A 12,413-nucleotide genomic window follows, 5' to 3' on the forward strand; every position below is an offset into this window, starting at 1 on the left:
TGGATACTGCAATGACTCACATCAAACCAACTAGAATGTCTATTTGGAGTACATCGTCTCCATCTACAATTTAAAGCAGCATACAAATCCAGGATTATGGTTATATGAAATAGCATATGGTCGTAAAACGACATCACCATTTGACATATTGAAAGTGAAGAAAGGGAAGACTAGAGAGACATACAGAGAGAATGTCACAGTATAAGTTTGATCCGCGGGTGACGCTGTCAACTTCATATACGCCTAAGGGAAAGACAAAGAAGTTTTTTGGAAAGTATCAGCGGCCATACCAATTATAGGCACTACGTCACCAGTAAACGTCAATATTCAGTTGTCGAGGAGACCGATAATTGTGTGTGTAGAGCGGTTGAAAGCTTTTCGAGAGAGTGCGGAAGTTAAATCAGGGATAGGAATGTGAACTAAAAAGGGAGAGTGAGGCGAAAGGCATCAGAAGGGGAAAAAAGAAGTTGTGAAAGAAACAGTAATGAGGAACCCGTATAGATTAAGGCCTAGGAAACAGAGATTAACATTTTTTAAAGGTTTGTATACATTTAGTGCATTTAGTAGGAGCATCAAAGAATCAAAGGAGGAGGGTAGTAATTGATACTCCTGCTCATAGACGAGATTTAGAGAAGGATGTATTGAATAACACACGACTACTACAACTCACCTGGAAAGTAAAGCAGTATGCCAGAGCTGCAGAAGAGGCACTTAATCAGAATACCAGTGAACTACAAACTGAGCTAGAAGTCTTACATAGGGATGTACCAATGACAAAGAGCTTGTAGTTCGTAGGAGTTGGTGTTTGGGAAGCACAAGGGAAAGGGAGAGAACTATAGGAGGCTATGTAGCAGGCTGTAAGGCGTCAGTTAGGGGTAAATTTGCTGTCGGCAGAGCAGTCTTTAAAGGGTCTAATTAAAGTACACAAGGAACTACCACCGTAGTTGAGGTTCGTTTTAGAATCCAAGCGCAAAATCTCACCCTTTTATTTCAAGATGGACACAGCATCAGTGAGAACGGATGAAGCGAAATTTTATATTTCCGTTTCCATACCAGTAACAGGGACACAAGCACATTGTTGGCGCTACATAGTTCATGCAAATCCTGTAACGTGGAGAACATTAAAGAAATTTGTAAGAGTAAAAACGCAGCAACTGCTGTTTATTACAAACAAAAAATGATTCAAATGGCTATGAGTACTATGGGATTTAACATCTGAGGTCATCAGTCCCCTAGAACTCAGAACTACTTAAACCTAACTAACATAAGGACATTACATACATCCATGCCCGAGACAGGATTCGAACCTGCGACCATAGCAGTCGCGCGGTTCCAGACTGAAGCGCCTAGAAGCGCTCGGCCACACCGGCCAGCTTAACTACAAAAGACAAGGGAAGATATGTACAAATGGAGGAAGGAAAATTACAAAAATGCCGCTGAGGGGGATTCACAGCCTGTCCAAATATAGTAATAAGAGAGGGGCCGGATTCCTGCACAGTGAAATTGCTGATGGGACAGAAGGAAGTAAGAGAATGCAATAAAGAAGTGCTCGAGTCAGAATTGCACATTCAGAAGGTTGAGGCGCATTGGTTATACTCTAACAAGATGGTAGTAACGGCTAGTTGTTTTGATCAGGGGAAGCTTAAACCAGCGAAGAGGCTAGAATTGACCACGTTCTGACCATTAGTGAAGTGATAAGCAGAGCGAATGAATACCAAATGCCTCTCTGCATTGCCTTTGTTGACTTTGAAAAGGCATTTGACTCCGTTAGCCATGTAGCTGTCCTCCAAGCTTTGAGTGAGCAAGGTGTGGGAGCAGCATACATTGAAGTGCTCAGGAAAATCTACGAGAATTCTTCAGCTTATGTTAACATCGGCGAATCAACTCAAGAATTCCGCATCATGAGGGGTGTCAAGCAAGGCGATCCCATTTCCCCAAAACTGTTCTCTGCTGTATTGGAAATGGCTATGTCAAAGCTGAGCTGGGAAGGTAAGGGAATCAGAATTAATGGAAGAAGGCTTACCAACTTGAGATTTGCTGATGATATTGCCTTACTGGCCAAAGACTTCGCAGAGCTCCAAAAGTTACAGATCTTGCATCGGAATGTCAGCTGGTTGGCTTGAACTTGAACCTTTCCAAAACAAAAGTAATATCCAACAAATGGGTCCCAGCTGGAGATGTGAAAGTCAAGGACAGTCTACTAGAAGAGGTCAGTGAATATGTCTACCTTGGCCAGATTATAAATATGAAGGGAGACATAAGACCAGAAATCTATCGACGCATCAAGCTTGGTTGGCAAGCATTTGGGAAGAATTCAAAAGTATTCAGATCAAAAATGCCAGTAAATCTGAAGAAAGCAGTATTTGATCAATGCATTCTTCCTGTGATGACGTACGGATGCGAGACATGGACACTGAACTCATTCACAAAAGGGAAACTTAGGACAGCACAGAGAGCCATGGAGAGATCAATGCTGGGCTATACAAGAAAGGACAGGAAAAGGGCAGATGACATCCGGTCTGTGACGAAGGTTAATGACATCTTAGAGAGAGTAGGTTCCTTGAAATGGCAGTGGGCTGGCCACGTCGCAAGAAGAAAAGACAACAGATGGACGAAGCTAGTACTGGAGTGGAGTCCGAGAGAGCACCGGAGGCCTAGAGGAAGACCACCAGACAGATGGGACAAAGACATCAAGAAGATCGCTGGTAACACCTGGCAGAGAACTGCCCAAGACCGTCCCACTTGGAGAAGACTGCTGAAAGCCTACCTGAGTCCACGACTCGAAGAGGCCACATCATCTAATGATTGAATTGGCTGATGATGATGATGATGATGATGATGATATGTTATTAAATGGAACAGCGTGCAAGATGATGGGGCCTACTCTCTGTCTGCCTGACCAGATTTCAGGGATAACTCAGCTGAGTATTTCGGAGCCTCACTTGTATTGGCCAGGGGAGCTCAAGGAACTGCTACCTGTGGGAAATCTAAACAGCTTAAATCAAACTCTAGGGTCGGAATTAACGCAGTCTATAAACACGTTTCAGAACCAGCAGGAGGGACGAGTCTCCCTGGAAACCCTATAGCAGCATTTAATTCATATCGGGAATATCAGTACAGGAAAGAGACAATGTTGACTATTGTCCTACCAACCACTACAGCAGCACTTGTTCTGCTGTGTAGTTGTTGTTTTGGTACACAGAAGACGAAGCACAAGTCCCAGCCGTTGTTTAGATTCAAGTGGATTAGATGCCCTGGGCGTAAAAGCAACAGAATGGAGCTGGGCGCACAGGAGGATAGTATTAAGAATAATTGGTTCATTTCAGCTTTTAAGTTGGGCATAGGGAGTAGTATTTGCGCGAAAAGCCTATAATGAACAAGTTCCAGGGTGTTTGAGTTAAGGGGCAGGACAAGGGGCCCTGTGGCAATGTGTAAGATTAAGTGATCGGCTTAAAGGAAACAATTCTTATAATAATTCTTAAAAGACGAAACAGGGCTGACAAAGCAAGTCGCCAGGAGCTCTTGTGTAAAGCATAATCTAGTGTGGTTGACCTGATGTGATAAACAGGACGGCAGTCTAGCGTATCGACCGTATTTGGTCCAAAAATACTCTGGAGCGGAAGTGATTTGCAACAGAGACAGCCGCAGGGAGGCGAGAGAGTTACGCGTCGCGAAGCAAAACACGGCCAAGTGGTATTGTGGTCCGAATAGCAACATGCGACGCTGCAGTACACTAGCGGAAGGATGGAAAAACTTCCCTCACTTGCCACCACGAAAATGCTTAGAGTACATGCCTTAAGTCTTTAATGAATATAGTCTACAGCATATAAGTACTCATCCATTCGTGTAGTAAATGACTCTTGTCTTAGAATCACAGCCTAAACCATGAGCCTGTGACACTTGGAGTGGCATCCTGGAATGCAGTATGGACTCCGATGTTCAACCAAAAGACAGGGCAGCTCAACTTGAGTCACGAGAAAGCTGCCCACACACTACGGGAAGTTCACAGCCATCATCAGCTGCGCCGTCACGCTGTCTTCATGATCACAGCCAGAGGTGTCGCTGACAGTGGTTTTGGAGTGACATCATGCTCGGCCTTGCTCTTCATGATGTTAAAGATGACAGTTGTCAATTCTTTTCCATCAGATCAACTGGACGCCTCCACCAAGCTTTTCCTAATCTACTATGGCCCAGGGCCAGAACAAAGAATATAATATAACAAAACTACTGTCATCCAAACTCTTAAGTCTCATTTCACATTTCTACGATGGATTATGCAATGAAGGGCAAAATAAGAATTTTCGAAAATGTAAACGATATTCCTCCACTTATGGCGCCTGCTATATATAATTCGAAAGAAAAACATCCAAAAAAGGGCAAGAAATATACATCATAATGATTCCAGTAATGAACATTTACTCTTAATGAGATTTGTATAAGTCTAATTCTCTAAATACCACTTTAAAATGTACAGTGTTAATGGAAGTTTTACTATGAAAATTAATTTTATCAACAACTCAAATCCATTTTGTTATTTTAAGTCTCTATTTTTGTACTGCATTGAGGGTTACTTTATTTAATTTCTGGTGAGAAACTTGATATGGATATTTTCAGTGTAGAGATTGTTAAAATTGAAGACTTGTTGTTGTTGTTGTGGTCTTCAGTCCTGAGACTGGTTTGATGCAGCTCTCCATACTACTCTATCCTGTGCAAGCTTCTTCATCTCCCAGTACCTACTGCAGCCTACATCCTTCTGAATCTGCTAAGTGTATTCATCTCTTGGTCTCACTCTACGATTTTTACCCTCCACACTGCCCTCCAGTACTAAATTGGTGATCCCATGATGCCTCACAACATGCCTACCAACAGACCCCTTCTTCTGGTCAAGTTGTGCCACAAACTCCTCTTCTCCCCAATTCTATTCAATACCTCCCCATTAGTTATGCGATCTACCCATCTAATCTTCAGCATTCTTCTGTAGCACCACATTTCGAAAGCTTCTATTCTCTTCTTGTCTAAACTATTTATAGTCCATATTTCACTTCCATGCATGCCTACACTCAATACAAATACTTTCAGAAACGACTTCCTGACACTAAAATCAATACTCAATGTTAACAAATTTCTCTTCTTCAGCAACACTTTCCTTGCCATTGCCAGTCTACATTTGATATCCTCTCTACTTCGACCATCATCAGTTATTTTGCTCCCCAAATAGCAAAACTCCTTTACTACTTTAAGTGTCTCATTTCCTAATCTAATTCCCTCAGCATCACCTGACTTAATTCGACTACATTCCATTATCCTCGTTTTGCTTTTGTTGATGTTCATCTTATACCCTTCTTCAAGACACTGTCCAGTCCATTCAACTGCTCTTCCAAGTCCTTTGCTGTCTCTGACATAATTACAATGTCATCGGCGAACCTCAAAGTTTTTATTTCTTTTCCATGGATTTTAATGCCTACTCCGAACTTTTCTTTTGTTTCTTTTACTGCTTGCTCAATATACAGATTGAATAGCATCGTGGATAGGCTACAACCCTGTCTCACTCCCTACCCAACCACTGCTTCCCTTTCATGTCCCTCGACTCTTATAGCTGCCATCTACTTTCTGTACAAATTGTAAATAGCCTTTCGCTCCCTGTATTTTACCCCTGCCACCTTCACAATTAGAAAGAGAGCATTCCAATCAACATTGTCAAAAGCTTTCTCTAAGTCTACAAATGCTAGAAACGTAGGTTTGCCTTTCCTTAATCTTTCTTCTAAGATAAGTCATAGGGTCAGCTTCATATGTTCCAACATGTCTATGGAATCGAAACTGATCTTCCCCAAGGTCGGCTTCTACCAGTTTTTCCATTCGTCTGTAAAGAATTCGCGTTAGTATTTCGCAAATGTGACTTATTAAACTGATAGTTCGGTAATTTTCAACACCTGCTTTCTTTGGGATTGGAATTATTATATTCTTCTTGAAGTCTGAGGGTATTTCGCCTGTCTCATACATCTTGCTCACCAGATGGTAGAGTTTTGTCAGGACTGGCTCACCCAAGACTGTCAGTAGTTATAATGGAATGTTGTCTACTCCTGGGGCCTTATTTCGACTTAGGTCTTTCAGTGCTCTGTTAGACTCTTCATGCAGTATCATATCTCCAATTTCATCATCATCTACATCCTCTTCCATTTCCATAATATTGTCCTCAAGAACATCGCCCCTGTATAGACCCTCTATATACTCCTTCCACCTTTCCGCTTTCCCTTCTTTGCTTAGAACTGGGTTTCCATCTGAGCTCTTGATATTCATGCAACTGGTTCTCTTTTTTTCAAAGGACTCTTTACTTTTCCTGTAGGCAATATCTATCGTACCCCTCGTGAGATAAGCCTCTACATCCTTACATTTGTCCTCTAGCCATCCCTGCTTAGACATTTTGCACTTCCTGTCGATCTCATTTTTGAGACGTTTGTATTCCTTTTCGCCTGCTTCATTTACTGCATTTTCGTATTTTCTCCTTTCATCAATTAAATTCAGTATCTCTTCTGTTATCTGAGGATTTCTACTAGCCCTCGTCTTATTACCTACTTGATCCTCTGCTGCCTTCACTATTTCATCCCCCAAAGCTACCCATTCTTCTTCTACAGTTTTTCTTTCCTCCATTCCTGTCAATTGTTTCCTTATGCTGTGACTGAAACTCTGTATTCCTCTGGTTCTTTCAGTTTATCGAGGTCCCATCTCCATAAATTTCCACCTTTTTGAAGTTTCTTCAGTTTTAATCTACAGTTCATAACCAATAGATTGTGGGCAGAGTCCACATCTGCCCCTGGAAATGTCTTACAATTTAAAATCTACTTCCTAAATATAATCTATCTGAAACTTTCTAGTATCTCCAGGGTTCTTCCATGCATACAACCTTCTTTCATGATTCCTGAACCAAGTGTTAGCTATGATTAAGTTATGCTCTGTGCAAAATTCTACCAGGCGGCTTCCTCTTTCATTTCTTAGCTCTAATCCATAATCTCCCACTACGTTTCCTTCTCTTCCTTTTCCTACTGTTGAATTCAAGTCACCCATGACAATTAAATTTTCGTGTCCCTTCACTACCTGAATAATTTCTTTTATGTCATCATACATATCATCAATGTCTTCATCATCTGCAGAGCTAGTTGGCATATAAACTTGTACTACTCTAGTAGATGGAGGCTTCGTGTCTATCTTGGCCACAATAATGCGTTCACTATGCTGTGTGTAGTAGCTTACCCGCACTCCTATTTTTTTATTCATTATTAAACCTACTCCTGCATTACCCCTATTTGATCTTGTATTTATAACCCTGTATTCACCTGAACAAAAGTCTTATTCCTCCTGCCACGAACTTCACTAATTCCCACTATATCTAACTTTAACCTATCCATTTCCCTTTTTAAATTTTCTAACCTACCTGCCCAGTTAAGGAATCTGACATTCCATGCTCCGATCAATAGAACGCCAGTTTTCTTTCTCCTGATAATGACGTCCTCTTGAGTAGTCCCTGCCCAGAGACCCAGATGGGGGACTATTTTACCTCTGGAATACTTTACCCAAGAGGATGCCATCATCATTTAATCATACAGTAAAGTTGCATGCCCTCAGGAAAAATTACGGCTGTAGTTTCCCCTTGCTTTCAGCCATTCGCAGTACCACAACAGCAAGGTCGTTTTGGTTAGTGTTACAAGGCCAGATCAGTCAATCATCCAGACTGTTGCCCCTTCAACTACTGAAAAGGCTGATGCCCCTGTTCAGGAACCAGACGTTTGTCTGGCCTCTCAGCAGATACCCCTCCGTTGTGGTTGCTCCTACGGTATGGCTATCTCTATTGTTGAGGCACGGAAGCCTCCCTACCAATGGCAAGGTCCATGGTTCATGGGGGGATTGAGGAGTTATGAGGCAAAATTTAACATTCATAGTTAGTTGTTGCATTAGAAGTGTGTGAATTAGGGGTTGCGTTTATCTTTTTTACCCGAGAACTTATGATTGTATTTATTGTTTCAACATGACATTGCTGAGAATACAACTTACATTTGTCTTATTACTAAAGTGCACTACTCACTAGTAGTGTTGTATTAACAAACACTGAAGCAAAAATATGTGAATAAATAACTGTGCACCATAATGTAACGAAATTATATTAAAAAAATTACAAAAATCTATTCAGTTCAACTCAAAGTCACAGCGAAAATTTATTATTGTATGTGAACAAAGAAAGACACCAAAAGTAACAATCAGATCATCATTATTTAAATAGCTAGAACTTACTGTAATACTTGAGATAGCAGCCAGTATTACATTGCCGGAACAAAAACAATAAAATGTAAATGTTATTCATGTTTAATTAAATAAAAATTACTACTAAATGTAATGATCAAACATAAGCTGATGGAAAAAATTATAACATCTAAAAATAATTAATGTAGGCTATTGAAATTTCAGGAATAAATATATCCAGGTAGCATATTTATTAATATTGCTAGATCACAGGTTAATGTAAGTGCAACAAAATCCATTGCGGATATGAAATGCTAGTACATTAATAACCACCATAACCGCCTAAATGTTGAATGCAAGCAAGCAAACATGCACACATTGTGTTGTACTGGTGTCAGTTGCCAGTCCCTGGGATGGAGTTTGATACCTGTTGCACTTGGTCGATCAATACAGGGTTGGTTATTACTATTGTACGTGACACTGGAGTTGTCGTCCAATAATGTCCCATATGTGATCGACTGGAGACAGATCTGCTGATTTTGCACACCAAGGCAACATGTCAATACACTGTAGGGCACATTGGATTGCAACAGCGCTATGTGAGCGAGCGTTATCCTGTTAGAAGACACTCCTTGAAACGCTATACATGAATGGCAGCACAACAAATCAACTCAACAGACTGACGTAAAGATTTGCAGTTATGTGGTGTGTGATAACCATGAGAGCGCTCTTGGTGTCATATGAAAACAAACCCTTGGCCATAACTCCAGCTGTAGGTCCTGTGTGTCTAACAAGCAGACAGGTTGGTTGCAGGCCCTCAACTGGCCACCTTCTAACCAACACAAAGCTATCACTGGCACCAAGACAGAAGCAGCTCTCATCAGAAAACACAAGAGACCTGCACCCTGCTCTCCGATGAGCTACCGCTGACACCGCTGAAGTCGCAAATGGTGGTGATCTGGGGTCAGTGAAACGCATGCTACAGGGCAGCTGGCTCGAAGCTGTCACAGCAGTAGCCGATTTGTAACTGTTCGTTGTGTCAGTGTGGTGCTAAATGGTGCTTGTATTTCCACTGCAGATGCAGTATGATGGCCCAGAGCCATACGCCAAACATGATCGTCTATTCTCTCATTAGTGCCACATGGGAATATGGAGCCCAGTCTACTTACGACCATACATTCCCATTTCCACCGATATCACCAATCATGTACAGTGGCAAAATCCCTGCCAAGTCTTTCAGCAATATCACAGAAGGAACGTCCAGCTTCTCATAGCGCTGTCACATGACGTTGTTCAAACTCAGTGATGTATTGGTAACGTTGCTTTTGTCGCCTTAAAAGCATTCTTGACTAAAATCAGCTCACGACGTCCAGCCTCAAAGGTAAGTTACAATCAAGACCATTACACCGTGTACTTAAAACAAATCTGATATGGATTTTCGTAGTGACGCTAATAACGCCACTCTTATGTGACTGGCGCGAAAGGTGAATAGACATCATCTTTCAGATGAGGAAACAAGCCTACCAACTTTCATTTATGTCGTACAACTCTTTCTTGGTGTCGCGATTTTTTTCAGTCAGTGTACTATGATACTCTAGCTAAAACAAAAAAAAAATGTAATAACATATTGAGAAGTTTATCTCAATACGTACAGAATATACACAGAACTAATCCAACATGGAAAATATAGTGATTCTCTTGTACATGCCCTGTAAGCAGAAAATACATCTCATATATTTCGTGACTGCACAGAAAACCGTTCAGAGAACTAGGTCTATATATTACATAAATACATAAATAAAAGATTGTAAACACGCCCACTGATATCATAACATAAGCTAATCACGGCCAAACAACACATAAAACCAATACAAACTTACATGCTCATGGGTTAGGCTTGTCAGTGATATGTGCTCTCACACAGTGAGATAACCAGACTTCCACACACTGTCATTATAAAAAGAGTCAGTACAAAGTGCCTGCAGGTGCAGATGTCAGTTCATACATGATATGTCCCCTTTATGCAAAGATTCTGACTTATCAATACTGTCTTCATGCACATACAGAACACCACAATTAAAATGCCATGTGATGGTCAATGTACTAGGCCGAGTGCACAATGGCTAGCATCTCATGGGAAAGCTGTAACCTAGTAACGCTGCTATCATCATATCGAAGATGTCCTGAAAAAGCACCATCGCCAACACACTAAAACCGCCCATTAACAAAAGATGCACTATTATTATATATAGCAACACTAGCAGTAAATCAATTGCACCACTAACAGATGTGATAAAAAGTAAGTGGACATACCTCCTACAATGCCAATAATAGAATCTGATACCACCACATAACAGCACTAATAAGGTCAGATACCACAATGTATCAAGACAGACATAAGATTGTCACTGAGTTGTACCCAGTATGAGCTTTCAGAAAGCTCATGCCTCTTGGACCCACGCCTTAGATGAAATTTTCAAAACCACCAACATATTAAGATCACTGCTACAATGGCAATATCAACTGAAATGCAACTAACAACCACATATTAGGAATCAATGCATGAATAAGAACATATTAAGAAACGAGAACCTTCAGCAAGGAAGCCTGTAAGCAACAAATGCATAATATAAGAACTAATCAACCGTCCTGAGGTGAACGAGTTCAAACCCACTGTAGTACCTACTACACTTATTTAATTCGCGATGAGCAAAGCACTCGAACTGTACATCATTAACACAGCTTAAAAAGCCAGTGGCTTTCTCTTGTCCATGTAATTACACATCAACATATATGAGTCCCTTAGTGTGAGCTCCAGAAAAAAAAGTCGTGGCGGAAGTAAATGGAAAATATATAACAATATAAATATAAACGCAAAACACTGAGATTCTTTACCTTTTACAGAAAATAAGGTTTGTCTACTGGGATACACTAGCTCAAAAATGTTATGTATAGATACGAAGAATTCCATAAAACCTTAACGCAGTTTGTTAACATCACTCTCTGGACGCTTGATTTTACATTTCATGATTACAATTTCTTCCAAGATGTTAGTGTTCGGCCTATAGAGCACTTGTGCTAGATATCTGAATCTTCGCTAACAACCTGTAAGTTCTGTTTATTAAGCACTAAGTGGAAGTAAACGACTGACAGGATTCTTCATTTCATCGTGCTCCCTACATCTGATATGGAAGCTTCACTCATTTGGCCTGTGCATCTCGTTCTTCATGATCTATAAACCACTACCGATTTTTCTTGGATATTAAATACGCAGTTATTACATTTAAGTCTCTCAGCCACCGACCCACCTTATCTGAAACTGGTCGACGTTAATATACTTGGCAATATCTCTTCTTCTTATCGTCCACATTCTACTTACGGAGGACACTACCCTCTGATCCCTTTTTCGTACCCCCTCTTTCAATATTCAGTTCTATTTGTTAACCATCTCCCAAGGATAATCTTTCACGTGGGCCATATATCTAATGGTATCTAGTTCTCTCCTTGTCTCTTTACTGCTCAACGGAATTTCCTGCACTCTATAGAGGATTGATCTAAAGGCAACATGTTTAAGGTACGTGGGATGTCCAGAAGAGCTTGGTGTCAAATTATATGTTGTGGTGGTCATATCATAAATACTGAACAGAATTTTTCTTTCATTCAGAGAGACATTTAAATCCAAATAGGATGGCTTATCTTCCTATGATAATACGACAGTAAATTTAATATAAGGATTTTGGCTATTAACCGCCATACACATTTCATCTACCTGATCATTATTACCATAAAAATCGCAATTATATCGTTGGTATACACCTTGTAGCCCACTGTCTTGTCCTTGAACGTGGCTGGGCATTAAGGGATATTTGTTCAAAATGGGCCATGTGAGGCAGTGGCTGTGGGGGAGCCCTCAGCCAACCCCATATTTAATTCGTAAGTTTGTTCCCACGATTAGAAATAGGACTACCAATTATAATTTCGTAAGATCAGCAAAGTTCGCAGTCGTCTTGAAAAGTGGTGCCTCCAAATTTTTTATTCTGTCCTCAATATCGGTTGAGATTTTATATGTCATGCATAGCACTTGGTGAACCTTCCAGCTCTTCTGACACAAGCTGCGACCCTCTGCTACTAGAGGGTTCCTAATTGTAGCGTGTAGCATGACAGCATGCAACACAACTATG

The sequence above is a fragment of the Schistocerca cancellata genome, chromosome 11 (genome assembly GCF_023864275.1).
Source record: "Schistocerca cancellata isolate TAMUIC-IGC-003103 chromosome 11, iqSchCanc2.1, whole genome shotgun sequence".
Classification (NCBI taxonomy): domain Eukaryota; kingdom Metazoa; phylum Arthropoda; class Insecta; order Orthoptera; family Acrididae; genus Schistocerca; species Schistocerca cancellata.